Below are 19,169 nucleotides of genomic sequence, written 5' to 3'. Positions count from 1 at the left end.
AGTCAAATTATTTTTTTTCAAAACTTAATAGACCGGAGGTTTCAACCCATTCACTTTGAATGGAAAAATTTAAAAGGTACTGGTAAAGGACTAAAGCCTATTTGTTGAGGCCATATGCCTTCATTTGTTAGTCAGCAGAGACCATGAGCTAAAGAGTATATTGCAGGGGCAGCTAGGATAAAGCATTGGCCCTGGATTCAGGAGGACATGAGTTCAAATCCAACCTCAGACACTTGACACTTGCTAGCTGTGTGGCCCTGGGCAAGTCACTTAACCCCAATTGCCTCACCAAAAAAACCCCAAAAAATAAAAAACAAAACAAAAAATCCCCGCATATTTCAAAGTACAACATCTAAGTGCACTACAACCAGATAGACACCTTTTTCAGCCACTTGGTACAGACACTGTATAATCTTTTAGATTCATATTCAATTCAATCATCATTAAGGGACATCTAGCTTTTATCACTGACCTTTTCTAACCCACATGAAACAGCACCCTCTCCACGATACTTGAGATCTGAACCTCACAATTAGTTCTTCTAGAATCCAAACCCTACTCTTGGGTGAAGTTAATGTTTTCATTTTAAAATGTATCACACTGGGGCTCAGCCCAGTTGATTGGTGACTGCATATTTTCAAACTTGTTCTCTTAGTACAAATTATCTATTTTATTTCTCGAGACACCAGACTATTCTTCAATTACAAGTCTCATTCAGTCATCCACACAACCCATTTCCACCATCTGCTTGCCACTATAATAAAAATAATCTATTGTGTGTGTGGGGGAGGTTATTGTGGCAACTTGAAGACTGTGAGGAAGAATTCAATGTTTCATGTACAGAAAGAGAAATAGAGACAGGACAGCCCCTTGGACCAATTCTCCCACAGTCCTCAAAATAGGTGATTTGCATCTCATATGATTTCAATAATATAGATTTGTTTGGCTAATAACAATCGCGTTTTATACATGAAAAAATATACAAGAAAGGAGGGGAAATAATTGATTCATGATGACATCAGAAGTCACAAAGGCCAGAAAAAGAAAAAAAGACAAAGGCAACAATGTATCATCATTGAAACTGGCTTAATGAAATATCATCTTTTTTATTATGCTATGTTATAGAAATGCTTGCTTTATTCCTTAATTAAAATAAAATAAAATAAAAACAAAAAACAAAAACAAAAATGAAAGACCATTAACTTAATAGTCATATAGAATAACAGTAAAATCCCCATTCTTCCAACTCATTGTGTAACATTGAGTGGATCATTTAACCTCTTAGACCTGTACTTTCCTCATCTGCAAATGCATGGGATAAATGAGATGATCACTAAGGTGTTTTCACAATCAAATAATTTTCATTTAATAGCATTCGACACACCTGGAATTAACCTGTGGCTAAAAGCTCAAAAGATACTGGTCCCAGCTGTAGGCTTGAAAATCAAGAAAAGTAGTCCAATTGACAGTGTGATTTGACTAAGCCTGGGGGTAGTATAGGTATAAGATCTCAAAGGAGACCAGTCTAATTTTTAGTGGTTAATTGTAAATGAAATATGATAAGGTTAGAAAAGAATGTTCTCTGACTTTCAAGAAAGTGGCTGAAGGACAGGCAGTGAATAAGCCTAACCCCCAAGTATATAAAAACAAACAACAACAAGAAGTCTAAATAAAGTAATGCAACCTAAAGAATGACCTTAGTGTATTCATGAGTAGGATTTCTATTTTGACATTGGTTGTATTTTAAGCATTATTTTTTTAACTATGTTAATTAGTAGGGCCCATATGGATTTAAAAATTGAATTGTGCATTTCTTTTAATTCCTGACTTTACAGTAGCCTATATTTTGTCTGGAAACTTCCTGGATCAGGGAGATATAGCATCAAAGAGGGAGGTGAATTATTATATTGTGCTTTATTATATTTATTGATTCTATGTCAAGAATAAATACCATATTCAGTATTTAAACATTCTATACACACCCTGCCTCATGGGGAATTATCTTCATTATGCAAAGTCAAATGACTAGGTTTCAATAAATTATAACAAGCCCAGGAAAAAGAAAGATTTTATTGTTGTTGTCATTGTTTTTAATAAACCTGGAAATTGAGAACTGATTTAGATTGGGTAAATTAATAATATCTCAAAGAGAGGGGGATTCCAACATCCAGAGAGAAGCAAAGCTGATGTAAAATTTTTTCCCACTTTCTAATAACCATAAAGAAGTTAATACTTCCCCAAAACTTATCCTCTTTGGAATCAAGCATCAGAACTGACTATATGTATATGCATCACCTCAGCTCCTTATCCTTCCAAATGAAATGGATCAAGTTAGTGACTAACACTGCCACCTGATAGCTAAGCATAAAGATGGTATAATAATGTGGGTGTTATCTACTTCAAATGTTTGATATGAGACTCATGTAATGCATTAAAGCAATTTGCAAGCTTTAAAAGGTTTTCAAAATGTCAATTATTTTTTAATTCAAGCATTTGCTATGAAAAAGAAAGTGGTCAGAGCTAGAGATAGAAAAACGGACAAGTCAGAGATCATGTTTTATTGGAGCTTAAGATTGAAAAAGGAGGAAAAATTATAAACCTTCCCACAAATAGTTTAACCATTACTTTAACTGCCCCATTGGGTTTGGGAAAACTCTGCCTCTTTCCCTCAACTTATCATCCCATCATTGAAATATGAACGCTTGGATAATACCTGAATACACTATAGTATACACATAGGTTTTCTATTCATTCATTCATTTATTCAATGATTGCACAAATATTTATCAGAAGCAGCTTAAATATAGGAGGAGTTCAGAGAAACCTGGAGGGTTTTACGTGAGCTGATGATGAGTGAGATGAGCAGAACCAGAAGAACATTGTACACAGTATCATCAACATTGAGTGTTGACCTACTGTGATGGACTATATTCTTCTCACCAATGCAATGGTACAGAAGAGTTCCAGGGAACCCATGATAGAAGAGGATCTCCAAATCCAAGGGAAAAAAAAAAGAACTGTAGAGTATAGATGCTGATTGAACCATACTATTTCTTTTGTTTTGGGTGCTGTTTTTTTTTTCTATTTTGAGATTTTGCATCACTGCTCTAATTTTTTCTCTTGTAACAGGATTAATGCAGAAATAGGATTAATGTTATTATGTGTATATATATATATGTGTGTGTGTATACATATATCTATATGTATATAGATATAGATATATAGATATAACCTATATCAGATTACCTGCTGTCTAGGGGAGGGGGGAGGGAGGGAGAAAAATCTGAAATTGTAAAGCTTGTATAAACAAAAGTTGAGAACTATTTTTACATGTACTGGAAAAAATAAAATACCTTATATATAAAAAATAAATAAATAAATAAATAAATAAAAAATAAAAAAAAAAAAGAAGCAGCTTAAATATGCAATGGCATACAATGGTGGGAGGAAAAAGGAAATACCCATGGTTTGATTCTTTCTGGACTGACTGGCATAAGAGAAAGGCTATGAAATGTTGTGGCACTGTTCATAGGTTATGGGCTAATAAGTCTCTTACCTGAAGCCAGCACAAACCTGAGGTTGCATAGCCATACTGTTAGTTATGTCTCAGTGGTGCATACAATTTTTAAGTGAAGGTGATTGGGTATAAGCATAACCTTCTGAACTTCAGGAGAATGAACAATTAGATATCTGGGACATAGATTATTTGCTTAGATGACTGCAGTTCTGTGCTAGTTACTTGACCTGAACCAGTGGTCAGTGGTAGTAAAGATATGTAGTCATCCATCCATCAAGCATGCTATACTTGGAAGTGAAATAGTTAAGACTAATGATAGGAAGAAACTGTTCTTAATTTGAGCCAATCTCCCCTGGGACTGAAGTGGAATTGGGGATGTGTGCCTCAAAGTGCTGGGGTGGTGGTGATGGTAGTGATGGGGTGATATTATTTCTTTGTTCTTGCTTGAATTTTGAAGTCAGTGATGGTAAAGTATAAAGAAATATATAGATAGAAGAGAGAAAAAGATGGAGACAGAGGCAGAAAGACAGTCACAGAGAGAAAGAGGAAAAGAGATTAGATATGGATAACAGTCTTTTCCTCAAATAACCAAGACTTACAACTTCCTATTTGTATTTGTATTTAATTTGTTTCTAAATTTCTCAATACGTTATACTTTTATTAGATTGAGAGCACTTTAGGATAAAGACTGAATGTAACAAGAATCTTGCATACCTTGTTCAGATTTTTAGATGAGAGAAGAGAAAGGAGGGGAATTACAACACTTATTTTCCAATGTTTGAAATTTTATTGTGTAAGAAAGGGAATGAAGGGGCAGCTAGTTGGCACATTGGATAGAGCACCAGCCCTGGAGTCAGGAGGACTTGAGTTCAAATCTGACCACAAACACTTAACACTTACTAGCTGTGCAACCCTGGGCAAGTCACTTAACCCCAATTGCCTCACCAAAAAAAAAAAAAAAAAAAAAAAAAAAAGAAAGGGAATGTGTCTTGTTCTTCTTGTCCCAAATAGCAGCAATAGTGCCTAATGTTATAATATATAGAAAGGTCAATTTCAGTCCAATGTAAGGTCCCATTTTCTAAGAAATTAGAATTATTTAAAACTTGAATAGTCTATGTAGTAAAAAAGTGGTTTCCTCATTATTTTTACTGACCTGAAAGACAGGTAAATGATATTTTTGTTCAAGAACAAGCTGGGTTTTATTATCTCTGTGGTCCCTCCTAACCCTGATATTCTGTGCAAGAGGTGTCAATTTCAGCCATCTTCTAAAATTATCATATTTCTTAACCTTATTTAAAATCTAAATATGCTGCTCCAGCTTCATAAAACAATTCCAATTTTCTTTATCAATGTCACTGGGGCATTCAAAAACTGTCTCAATTGAGGCATTCTCCTGCCATCTGCTCCTGGGAAGCCATATAGACTTTAGATCTTGTAAATTGTTCATCATGCCAGGGGCTGCCAAGGCAATCAATAGGGATTTGCAGAGATAACAGATTATCTGTCAGAAAATTCCATGTGTTAACTATTTTTCTCTATCACATTTTCTGAACTAATTAAATATTTAAGCTAATCAGATGTTGAGAATTTTTAAATACAACTTGTGAACAATATCTCCTAATATTTTCTTGCTGCTGTTTCACAACTTCTTATCCCTCACTCACTGGGAGTAAAGCCATAATTATAAAAGAAAATGATCATTAAAAATGCTGATAGTTATAGAATAGGTTGCATTTCAGAGCTTCTGGAAAGGTTGATGGATGTGAGAACTGACATATTACGCCATCAGGAAGCAATAAATCAGTATGATGAAAAAGATTTATTTCCCCATTTGAAAGCAACCTGTATAGGATACTTTAATAACCCATGAGCAAAAATACACAGATGTACTGCTTCTTGGTCCCACAAAGTTTTCTCACATGTAAAAAAGACTTTTCCCAGTCAATAACTTCTATTTAGCATCTTGTGATCTTTAGTAAGTCACTCCTCTTTTCTGGAACTCTTTACTCTTTTTGTAAACGGAAGAGAGAGCACATTTTCTCATGGCTTCTTTTTTTTAATGGTTATCCTTAATGCCATGTCCAGAATGTTCTCTCTCCACATCTGCCTTCTGGCTCCCCTGGCTTACTTTGAGACTGAGCTTAAATCTCACCTTCTACAAGTCTTCCCATCCCTACAACCCCAGTTCCTTTGCCCTGGAATTCCATCCAGATTAAATTGTATATGCTTGTATGTATATAACTGGCTTTTGATGCATGACCAGATCAGCTGTGATAGAGGCAGCCATGTGGGAGACAATACTTAATTTGGTGAGACAGCAGAACTCACACAGATTTGAATTCTTTGTTGCTCTCCTCCCATCTGCTTTGGGAGCATCCTCTTTCCACTACCTGACTGAGACAATCTCTCTATTTCCAAAAACATTTAGAGTTAAAACTTGTTCACTCGCTAGAGATAGCAATATGCAGAAAGCAAGGAAGTGTCTAATTGCCAACTCCCCTTCCCTTTAGGAAATAAGGAACTGAATTCAGGCTTAGGTATTTGTTCTGTTTCATTTTTCCTTTTCAGTTCTTGGTTTAGGGAGTGAAGTCCCTGATCCAGGAGCACACATTACCTAGGATTTGCATCCAGAATTCCAGACTGGATGGTGTAGTTGTTTGTTGTTCTTTTTCCTCCTTCATCCTCCAAGTTGACCAATGACATCAGGAGATTGGTGTCTTGACTTGCAAGTAACTTGGATTTATATGAGACAGCTATGAAAAGTCATCAGCCTAACTTTCTCCTCCAAAATTATCAGAGTTCATTGGCAAGACATATATTAAGACAACTGGCAATGGCCCTAATACAGTGGCAAACTTTTGACCTTTTAAACTAAGGTATTTCCCAGATATCAGTTTATCTGAGGCAATGTCCAAATATTTAATAATTAAAGGCTAGGTAAAAATTTAGGCAAAAACATGGACTACTTTGCCATCACAAAAGAATCAACCTGGGAGGGGAAGACACGGAGAATTTCTGGCCAAAACAGAAACAATTGCTATTTACACTCACATTGAGCCATCAAAATCTAAACAAGGAGCTAGAAAGGCTTGAACTGGGACTTATTATTGATCAATTAGTTAAAGCCAGAATAATTTGGGTTTAAAGATATGCTCAAGTATGAATTTGAATCACAATGTACTTCATCAATGCCTGTTTTTTTTTATTTTACATATAAGGTATTTTATTTTTTCTGTTACATGTAAAGATAGTTCTCAACTTTTGTTTATACAAGCTTTACAATTTCAGATTTTTATCCCTCCCTTCCCTCCCTCCCCCCTCCCCTAGACAGCAGGTAATCTGATAAAGGTTATATCTATATATCTATATATCTATATACATATACATATACATATACATATCTATACACACATATATTTATATACACATAATAACATTAATCCTTTTTCTGCATTAGTCCTGTTATAAGAGAAAAAATCAGAGCAATGATGCAAAACCTCAAAATAGAAAAAAAAACAACAGCACCAAAAACAAAAGAAATAAATGCCTGGTTTTTAATAGTTATATTTCAAGAAATTATAAATGAAAATTAAATCAGACAAGACAGTTAATTATCCTAGTTTTTTAAAAAATAGAATAAATAGAACAAAAAACCTACCTCCCAAACTCCAAGAGGCCTTATAAAGTATAAATGATCAACATTTATATTCCTTTGGACAGAACACCCACATGTAGAGGTAAGACGCCTCAAGTGCATGGAAGAAGAGGAAAAGGAAGAGGAAGAGGAAGGAAGAGAAGGAGCTAGTACAGAAAGGAAGCTCTGAGAATCTAGAATCATGGGGATTTAGCTCAGGTGGAACTTTAAACTTGAAACTTTATGAAATTCATATTGCTTAGAAACTAAGATAAACTGTGAGCCTACTCCAGTTCTAATTTTCAAAGAAAGATGGAAGTGAAAGGGGTTCATTCCCCTGAGGTGCTAGAGAGGAAGACTTGGTTTTGCCATACCTTTGAAGTAGGTATTCTTTGTGAAAGCTAATCTGATTTCAGTTAAAGAAACTGAAGTTTGCACTCCTGCAGTTGTAAGGGTATAATCAGTGGTAATGGTAGAGATTGAGAGATATCCAGACCCTTTTAGGATAATGGAGAATCTTAGTAGTGAAGGGGAATATAACATAACTGTTCTTAAGGTAGTTGGGGCTAGACAATCACTATTACAATTTCATAGCTATTTTCATGTTGTCTACTGCATTAGAATATGAGCTGCTTGCAGGCAAGGATTCTATTAATGCTTATTGATGATAATAAGCTAAGTGGCTGAATGATTGAGAATTTTGACTTAAATGGTCTAAAATATTCCTTCCAATTTTAAACTATTTGATTGTAGGGAAATACAAAGCTTCATAGAGCAAAAGTGGCATGCCCAAAGTCACACAGAGATGAACAAAAGTGGGATTTGAATGTGGGTCCCTGAATGTGGGACAGTCATTCCTTTTTCCCTTGTACTTCACTGCTCTCTCCTTTTAATGACTTATGGCACCCGACTGTGTGTGTGTGTGTCTGTGTGTGTGTGTCTGTGTGTGTGTGTGTGCATATGAGTGTGCACTCACACACAAACACAGAAAATCCCTCCTGGGAGCTGACCTTTTCTTGCTCTCCTAACCTCTGTGATAAAAATTACTTAGACCGGGGGCAGCTAGATGGTGCAGTGGATAGAGCACCAGCCCTGGAGTCAGGAGTACCTGAGTTCAAATCCAGCCTCAGACACTTAACACTTACTAGCTGTGTAACCCTGGGCAAGTCACTTAAGCCCAATTGCATCACTAAAAAAAAAAAAAAATTCTTAGACTGCCTTTCCAGAGTAGGAGATCCATATGGAGGGAAGGGAAGGAAGATTCATCTATATTAAGATGCTAAATTCTAGTTTAGGGAATGAGGAAATAAAGAAGGGACTGAATTCTGCCTTGGTTCCACGCAAGTATAAATCCAGAAAGATATTGCTTAATTTTTTCAGTGTGGATAGCTATGTAGACTGAAAATCAGAATATGCTAAACCACAGAATTGGGATAAACCAGCTACATCATGCCATCAGTGATCTAACAACAGAGTTCCATTCTGCAATGTCTCATCAGAATGGCCATTCAGATATCATTTAAAGGTCTTTGGAGATAGAGAATTCATGACCAGAAAAATCAGTCCATTGCACTGTCAGAAAGCCAATATTAGAATTCCAGAAATCCAGAGTGGAAAGTAACCTCAGAGGTAAAGGTAGCCATACAGCCTTTACTTGAATAAATCTAGTGAGACAGTAATCCATTACTTTCCAAGGCAGCAGTGTCAACTCTATTTTTTCTCTAATGGTTTTCACATAAATATTATTTCTTTGAATTAAAATATATTGATCTATTTTTTTCTTTTTCTTTCTTTCTTTCTTTCTTTCTTTCTTTCTTTCTTTCTTTCTTTCTTTCTTTCTTTCTTTTTTTTACTCTGGTGAAAAGCAGAACCACTTCTAAATAACCATCACAGCAAAGGGACAACCCTGTATAATGAAATGGCTTTTTGTTTAAAAATCAAAACTTAATTTGATCACAGCTATGTTCAAAAAAAAAATAGAAATGTCTGCAAATGATCCATGATTTGGTCAGGACCAATATTAGGCTTACTTGGCATGTGCTGAAGGGGAATGGAATATCCCAGAATGGTGATACTTCTGCTGATAGGGCAGTATATATCAAGTAGATAAGGAAATGTACTTCAGAATAGTATTTTTGGTGCACGCTAACTTCCTCACTCTGGAAAAATACTCTGGTAAATCTGAAATAGAGTTTGGCTTTATTACTAAATAGTTGTCTCTTTCTCTTTGGAGCTTCTTTTTCTTCTCTTTAAAATATTAGAGGTGGGGCAAAGCCAAGTTGACAGAGTAAAGGCAGTCACTCACCTTAGCTTTTCCCCAAATCCCTCCAAATCCCTTTAAATAATTCCATAAAACAATTTTTGGAACAGCAGAATTCACATAATGAAAGAGTGGAATATTTTTGCAGCCCAAGACTTAAAAGGTCAGTAAGAAAAATATGTTGTACTGGAGTAACAGTAGAACACAGTCCATCATGGGGCACAGCAGCACAGACTAGGTCCCAGGAAACCAGGAGCAGGCCTTTCTTTTCTTCTTTTTTTTTTCTTTTTTTAGTGAGGCAATTGGGGTTAAGTGACTTGCCTAAGGTCACACAGCTAGTAAGCATTGTGTTTGAGGCCGGATTTGAACTCATGTCCTCCTGACTCCAGGGCCGGTTCTCTATCCACTGCACCACCTAGCTGCCCCAGGAGCAGGCCTTTCAAACCACTGAATAAGCAGCAACAGCAGCAACTGCTTTTGTAACTCTTAGCCTACAGATGGTAAGGATATCAAACTACTGGTCAGAAAGAGATTACAGGGGTATCTGTGCTGGCACTGAGGCAGGGCTCTTGTTTTGCCATTACTTAGAGTGAGGTTTCAATCTTGAGTGGCAGTCCCAGGGCAAAGAGGAAGACAAGCACACCAGAGCTCATAGCTTCAAGGGTGCAGGGACACTCATCACAATTCCAGGGCAGAAAAGAGTGCTTGTGGTCACTCACAGACAAGAATACAGGCCAGGAGAGTAGGAAACACAGTTTTCTGTGGATCATGCCATTTTAGAAGAACTGAAAAATTACAGGTCCCTAAAAATATCTCTGAAAACAGCTGCACAAAACTCCTGAAGCTTCAGACAGTGCACCATCCACCCTAAAAGCAAAGGCTTACTTTAACAAAGAGTTAAAAGTCAAGAAGTAGGCTGGGAAAATAAGCAAACAACAGAAAACATATGATCATAGAAAGCTACTATGGTGACAGGGAAGCTCAAAACACACCCTCAGAAGAAGATAACAAAGTCAAAGCTCCTATATCTGAAACCTCCAACCAAAAAGAGAGAGTGTTTTTTGTGTGTCAGGGGCAATGAGGGTTAAGTGACTTGCCCAGGATCACACAGTAAGTATCAAGGGTTTGAGGCCATATTTGAACTCAGGTCCTTCTGAATCCAGGGCTGGTTCTTTATCCACTGTACCACCTAGCTGCCCCACAAAAGATGTATTCTTAAGAAAGTAATCTATACTGTTTTATTTTATAATTCAAGAGCATCTAATTAATGGTATAATTTTTTTTTGTGAAAGGAAGGACCATTTTAAGACTATTGAAAGAGGCATTATTGGGCAACCTCATAATTTTCATATTCCTTTATATATACTTGTCATGTATCTGAATCCATATATGCATGAAGACACCACCATTAATTGTTAATAAACAAAACTGATCTCAAATAGAACAAATCAGGTTTATTGGCCCATTCATGAAATAGTATTGATAATAAATATGTGACCTTTATGCAGTGCTTTACAATTTACAAAAGATTCTATAAATAATACCAAATTTTATCCTCACAAAAATCTTGTTAATTAGTCATAGAAGATTGTTTCCATTTTACAAATTAGAAAATGATAGATTAGAGAAGTAGAATAATTTGCTCAAATTAATACACTGGTTAAGTTAAAGAACAAGAATGTGAAGCATCCTGTTTATGTATACCACTTTGATTCTCAAAGCACTATGATATGTGTAGATTATAAGTAGTGTAAAAGAATTGGTATTTTTCCAAAGACATAGATGAATACACAATGGCAGTCAGCAGTTTCTCTTCTTCCCCAAGCCTATGTCTTATGGTTCTCTGTATACAGTTCAGTATTACTCTCCTGCCCCATTCCTGTTCCCCCTAGTACTCTGTTAGATAATTGGCTGCTTTTCTCTTTCTACAGTTCTATGCATCCTTATCCTCTCTTAGACAATGACCCTGTGTCTGGAGAGTGTCTGCTATCTTCTTCTCGCATAACCACAGTATTCCATGCCAATTATACCAGGACCTACATTCTGTCATTGTTAATATGTCCTCAAAATCCAGATCTTGTTTTCCTCCAGCATTCTTTTTCCCAATATGACTTTACTAAAATAGACATACTATGGACCTCTCACTAGGTATATCTTGAAATTGAATGTAGTGAGGAGTTTCTATAAAAGCCTTTTCCATATGCCAGTCAAGGTAGAATCTTTCACCTTTTGTGTAACCCCCTAAACTCTTTATATTGGGAAAGTGGATAGCCTCTGTTTTGGTCTTGGCCTCAGTCATTGTACCCTGTTCTGTTGGCTAAAGAAATGATGAACTTCTGAGGGTAAGAGGATTTGAACTCATCAATATTTTTATATGAGTAGCAATCAAAGAGTAGCTGACATAGTTTCTGCATTAGGAACCAAGGACAAATTAACACCCTGAGGAATGGTAGTTTTCATAGGTTCAAAGAATTCATTAGAAAATCTACATCATCTATCTAGGGAAAATCATGAACAAATAAACAAACAAATAAATCAATAAATAAGTGAATGAACAAATAAACAATTGAGTGAATGGCAGAACAAATAAATAAACAAAGCATTAAGTAAATGAATGAATGAATTAATGAATAAGTGAATGAATAAATGAATGAATGAATAAATAAATGGATAGATGTATGGATGAATGAATGGATGAAATGAGTCAATGTTCTTCAAGGAGACAGAAGTTTTGACTACCAACTTAGAAAAACTGATCTTTAAGCTTGACCCTCATTTCCTGTGGACTCTATATGAAATTTTTGTAGCAACCCTTCTTACTATATTACCCTAATAAATACCCTTTGTAAAAGCTAATTATGTATGGCTAATTAGTTACTGATTATTGACTAATAATTATGGAGGAAAATAGTATCTGTGCATGTTTGTGACCTAGAAAGGCTACAAATAGACTACTCCTGAAGGTTTAACTAGTCATTCAGGTTCTGAATTCTTAGTCTATTAGTGCTGGTGACAGATAGAAGAGTGAACCCTAGAAATGTTCTCAACTAGAATTTCTAGTTAAACCTTATGGCACACATAGCCACTTCACAGTCTTAATTTAAAAATTAATTATACTAAAGAATACTGCTCTTTTGTGATTTGCATATGAAATAAATCATGTGACCCTTCAAATTCCACAACTCTAGTCTATTTCTATTATTTACAACTTGAACAATTCATTCTTCTCTTCTATTAGGACTCAGTTTTTTTGCGTTTTTTTTTTTTTGTTTTATGTTTTTTTAACCTCAAAGAAGGGTTTCAAAAGATTGGTTTCTAAGGATTTTTCCATGTCTGACATGCTAGTTTCTATGTTTTTTCATTCTCTAGTTCTGAGTCCCATTCTATAAGTTTCTCTTAATGAAGTCTGAATTTAAATATATGAGGAGAACTTACTATGTAAAGATCACACCAATGAAATAAATCATTCTTTTATTAAGCAAATAATTATGTCAACTATTTTCCCCCTTTTTAGGAGAAAAACAAACCAAAAAAAAAAAAAAAACCATCTTGTTATGTACTTGCTATGTAAACTTGAACAAGTCACTTCCTTTTTCTAGGCCCCAATTCTGTCATCTATAAAAGATGACAACACAACATTGTTCTATCAATTAATCATAAAGCACTTATGTGCCTATCATATCTATCAAACACTGTTTAGGTCCTGGGTATATAATTGCAAAGAAACCATCTCAAAACCCCTTAGTGATCTAAGCTTATATAATCATGATTTTGTAATATTTATAATTTTTAAACTGAATAGGAAAAAAAAACTTTTTTCTATAAGTTTTCCACATTATTCACTAACATTTCTCTTCTCTAAAATGATTCATATCCATTCCAAGGATTAATCCCAATCTACTCTGTAGAAAATGCAGGTTTAGTCTGTATTCACTAGTAATCTCTTGGTATTAGAAATTACTTATTCCTAAAGACCTACTCTATGGCTAGTTAGCCCCAGGACAAAGACCTGCTGGACACTCCCAGCTCTGCTACAGAGATGTATGGAAGCGAGATTTGAGGGCTCTTGGAATAAACACCGGCAGCTGGGAGGAGATGGCCTAGGACCACTCCTGATGGAGTTCAGTACCCAGGAGCAGCTTGCACTCAGCTGAAATGGGTCGCCAAGCTCTGGAGGGAAAAAAAAAAAAAATGAATGAGATGCAGAAACTGATCGGCAACAGAGAACGCAGTTTTCCAATGTCCTTGGTGCAGCAGGAGGTGCAGCTCCTGTATTGGTCTGCACAGGCATACTGTGGCCTGTGGCTCTTGAAGGCACTGATCCATGGTTGTCCATGACTGGCAGAAGCCTACTAACCAGAAGAACAAAGAGAAGATCTAGAAGTCAGAGGAAAGTTTGAAATTTGGCCAGTCTTATTTATACATTAGATGGATCCAATTCTTAAAGAGAAGCATTGGTTCCTCATCCCACTGTAAGAAATAATCTAGCTAACAAAGTGAAAAGTTGAAAATATCATTAATACCATTCAACATGGTGGGAGGATATAGTGAAAGACTTCCTCCATAAAACACTACAAATTCCTTTTGCTTTGTAAAAGATAGCATGTAATTTTCCCCATAGCCTGTTTTATCCAATCATCTGCCTAATACTTATGCTACTTTGTATGATTAAAAGGTTTCCTCATGTGTAGATTTCCAATTTCATTACAATTGAGCTTAACAGATAGGCAGGTTGAGAAAGAAAATATATGGCTCAGAATATTCTAGTATGATATATCACAGATTTACAGAAACAGATTTTGCAAGTGTAATATGCAATTCTAATTATCTCAGAACCTTGTAATATACTTAGTCCATTGCATTAAGAATTTTAAAATACTGTTTTTTTATTCCATTTAGCTCACCACTATAATCTTTTTTATGTCTGTGTTTTAATTTTGTTTATGTGCCCTCTAACAATATACTTAATATTTCAAAGTGCTTTGCTAGGAGCTCAATGAAAGGCATCTTTTTATTACTCCAAAGGAATTACTTTTCAAAAGTTCTGCTCAATGCATATTTCATTGAATTGCTACTGTGGAGAAAATGTAAATATGCCGAGCTCTGGGATCAACTGGTCTTGATTGACTAGAATATTTCTAAAGCCATAAGATAATAGGATCATGCTTTTAGAGATGGAAGAAAGCTTAGAAGCCTTCCAGTCTGATTTCTTCACTTTTCAGATGCAGAAACTGAGAACCAGTGATGTACCTTTCCCAAGAACACACAACTAGCGAGTGAAAAAAGGGGAATTAGGAAGTAGGTCCCATTTATCTTTGTACATGACTGCTTCAGGCTGAGTAGAGTTCACTGCAGTAGTAGGCATTTTTGGAGTTGTCTGTTGAATAAATGTTCAAATAAATATGCTCAGACTTATCAAATATTAGTGCTTAAAAGAATTTAGAAGATTATTTGTCTCATCCTCTCACATTATAGGAAAGGAAAGTAAGGACCATTTAAGTTATTTAGCCAGTATCACTCTGCTATCCAATGGCAAAGTAGGGACCAAAATGCAGCTGCCTTTTATCTTCATATTGTCCCTTATTACCATGGACAGTGCTTTGTGTATAATAATTAGTAAATAATTGTTTCATTGAATGAACAAATAAATGGATGTGCAACAGCACACTGGTAAGGTTTGGTCTGGATTTGAAGACCCTAGGAGTTGTATTTCTACAGTATGTGATGAGTGAAAGTTAATATGAGATCAAGAATGGAGGTTAGGTTTTTCCCTCCTTCAACTGTACATTTTAGGGTACAGGGTAAGAATCTTACAAGAGTGGCAAATGAGAGGATATTAGAAGAGAAAAAATGTATAACTTTTTTTTAATACAGTATTGTGGGGGCAGCTAGATGGCGCAGTGGATAGAGCACTGGCCTTGGAGTCAGGAGTACCTGAGTTCAAATCCGGCCTCAGACACTTAACACTTGCTAACTGTGTGACCCTGGGCAAGTCACTTAACCCCAATTGCCTCACTAAAAAAAAAAAAATACAGTATTGTGTATTTAACTCATGGATTCAAATTCTTTAGAAAGACTGGGTTTTGATGACTTGTTTCCTTTCCTGGCGACTTAGAAAAAGAGGGTTATTTTATCTCCTAGGCTCATTGCCCCACGTTGATTTGTACTACATAAATATCACAATGTATTAATAGAATTTTTCCTATCTAGGTCCCTTGACATATTGGTAAAATGTATTACTATCTCCCATATAAGTAATTAAGCACATGATATTGTCTTCATTTTACTCAAAAAAAAATGGAAAAATATATTAGTGACTCTTGAGTAGAGAAATAAAATATATAAAGTACTCAACAAATTCATCAGGCTTGATCATCTGTCCTTCAAGGAAAGAATTTGAATTTGAATGTTAACATTTGAGCAAATCACTTTCTCTGTCTCCTTTCCCCCACCAAATCCTATAAAGTTATCTCTACTTGTGCCATTTTGTAGTTTAGATTACCCTTTAAAAGGAAAATGTACCTTGGGATTTATGGAATAAATAATACAAATGTGTTGAGATATAAATAGTCCAAGTAATTCACTGATTGTTCTCAAAATATGAGGATATTTAGTAATTATACTGATGATTCCCATCTTTCTCAAAGGAAGATGGGACATCATGTAATACCTTTTAGCCTAAAACAAAGCTGTGTGTGTGTGTGTGTGTGTGTGTGTGTGTGTGTGTGTGTGTGTGTGTGTGTGTGTGTGTGTGTGTGAGTGAGAGAGAGAGAGAGAGAGAGAGAGAGAGAGAGAGAGAGAGAGAGAGAGAGAGAGATGACAGTGATGATCTCCAACAGTGTGTTCAAGCCTGTGGGCAATTTTTCAGAATAATATTTTTAAATGAATAAAATAAAATACATAGGACTAAAAAGGTAATCAACTTTTTTGGAATGAGGTTATCAAGATAAAAACAAACACACAAATAAATAAATAATTATAGAAAACAGAAAATGAATGAATGTATGAATAGATAAGTGAATGAATGAATGAATGCTAAAAAATAGTTCATGGACATCAACATTAGCAAACTTGTAGTGAGAAGTTCTGGTTCCTGAACTATTGTATCTAGAAAGAGTGGAATTTGTTAATTCCTACATAGTGTGACTGACAAATAAATCTCCTTTCTTTTACTAGAAAGCTTAATTTTTTTTTTTTTACATATAAGGTATTTTATTTTTTCCGTTACATGTAAAGATAGTTCTCAACTTTTGTTTATACAAGCTTTACAATTTCAGATTTTTATCCCTCCCTCCCCTCCCACCCCCCTCCCCTAGACAGCAGGTAATCTGATATAGATTATATCAATATATCTATATACATATACATATAGATATATACACACACACACACATATATATATATATATATACACATAATAACATTAATCCTATTTCTGCATTAATCCTGTTACAAGAGAAAAAATCAGAGCAGTGATGCAAAACCTCAAAATAGGAAAAAAAAAAAAACAGCACCCAAAACAAAAGAAATAGTATGGTTCAATCAGCATCTATACTCCACAGTTCTTTTTTTTTTTTTCTTCGATTTGGAGATCCTCTTCTATCATGAGTTCCCTGGAACTCTTCTGTACCATTGCATTGGTGAGAAGAATATAGTCCATTACAGTAGGTCAACACTCAATGTTGATGATACTGTGTATAATGTTCTTCGGGTTCTGCTCATCTCACTCATCATCAGCTCACGTAATACCCTCCAGGTTTCTCTGAACTCCTCCTGCTCATCATTTCTTACAGTACAATAGTATTCCATTGTATTCATATACCACAACTTGTCCAGTCATTCCCCAATTGATGGGCACCCCCTCAACTTACAATTCCTTGCCACCTCATAAAGACCAGCTATAAATATTTTTGTACATGTGGGTCCCTTTCCCCCTTCCATGATTTCTTTGGGAAAAAAGACCTAAAAGTGGAATTGCTGGGTCAAAGGGTATGCACAGCTTTATCGCCCTTTGAGCATAATTCCAAATTGCTCTCCAGAATGGTTGGATCAGTTCACAGCTCCACCAACAATGCATTAGTGTTCCAATTTTCCCACAGCCTCTCCAACATTTATTATCTTCCTTTTTTGTCATTTTAGCCAATCTGATAGGTGTCAGGTGGTACCTCAGAGTTGTTTTAATTTGCATCTCTCTAATCATTAGAGATTTAGAGCATTTTTTCATATAGGAATAGATAGCTTTGGTTTCTTCATCAGAAAACTGCCTGTTCATATCCTTTGACCATTTCTCAATTGGGGAATGACTTGGATTCTTATAAATTAGATTTAATTCCCTATATATTTTAGAGATGAGACCTTTATCAGGGGATTTTTTCTTAGGGAGTTCATTAATAGCTTGCTCAATTTCTTTTTCTAATATGGGTTTATTTAAGGATTTTATTTCCTCTTCAGTTAACCTGGGCAGTTTGTATTTTTGTAAATATTCATCCATTTCATTTAGATTGTCAAATTTATTGGCATACAGTTGGGCAAAATATTTCCTAATTATTGCTTCAATTTCCATTTCATTGGTGGTAACATTACCCTTTTCATTTTTGATACTGGTACTTTGGTTATCTTCTTTCTTTTTTTTAATCAAATTAACCAATATTTTATCTATTTTATTGGTTTTTTCATAAAACCAACTCTTAGTTTTATTGATTAATTCTATAGTTCTTTTGCTTTCAATCTTATTAATTTCTCCTTTAATTTTCAGGATCTCTAATTTAGTGTCTAATTGGGGATTGCTAATTTGTTCTTTTTCTAGCTTTTTAAGTTGCATGCCCAATTCATTAATCTCCTCTTTCTCTTTTTTATTCATGTAAGCATTTAGAGCTATAAATTTTCCTCTAAGCACTGCTTTGGCTGCATCCCATAGATTTTGGTATGTTGTCTCATTATTGTCATTCTCTTGGATAAAGTTATTGATAGTTTCTATGATTTCTTGTTTGGCCCATTCATTCTTTAGAATGAAATTATTTAGTTTCCAATTGATTTTCATTCTACTTTTCCCTGGCTCTTTCTTACATGTAATTTTTATTGCATGATGATCTGAGAAGGATGCATTTACTATTTCTGCCTTTCTACATTTGACTATGATGTTTTTGTGCCCTAATACATGGTCAATTTTTGAAAATGTGCCATGTACTCCTGAGAAAAAGGTATATTCCTTTCTATCCCCATTCAATTTTCTACACACATCTATCATGTCTAACTTTTCTAGTAATCTATTCACCTCTTTCACTTCTTTCTTATTTATTTTTTGGCTAGATTTATCTAATTCTGAGAGGGGGAGATTCAGATCCCACACTAGTATAGTATTACTGTCTAATTCCTCTTGTAACTCATTTAACTTCTCCTCTAAGAACTTGGATGTTATACCACTTGGCACATACATATTTAATATTGATCTTACTTCATTATCTATAGTACCTTTAAGTAAGATGCAATTTCCTTCCTTATCTCTTTTAATGAGATCTATTTTTGCCTGCACTTTGTCTGAGATAAGGATTGTTACCCCTGCCTTTTTTACTTTAGCTGAGAGATAATATATTCTGCTCCAGCCTTTTACCTTTACTCTGTGTGTATCTCTCTGCTTCAAATGTGTTTCTTGTAAACAGCATATTGTAGGGTTCTGGTTTTTAATCCACTCTGCAATTCGCTTCTGTTTTATAGCAGAGTTCATCCCATTCACATTCACAGTTATTATTACTGACTGT

Source organism: Dromiciops gliroides, chromosome 2, assembly GCF_019393635.1.
Source record: "Dromiciops gliroides isolate mDroGli1 chromosome 2, mDroGli1.pri, whole genome shotgun sequence".
Classification (NCBI taxonomy): Eukaryota; Metazoa; Chordata; class Mammalia; order Microbiotheria; family Microbiotheriidae; genus Dromiciops; species Dromiciops gliroides.
The sequence above is the reverse complement of the archived record's forward strand: the minus strand, read 5'-3'. Positions refer to the sequence as shown.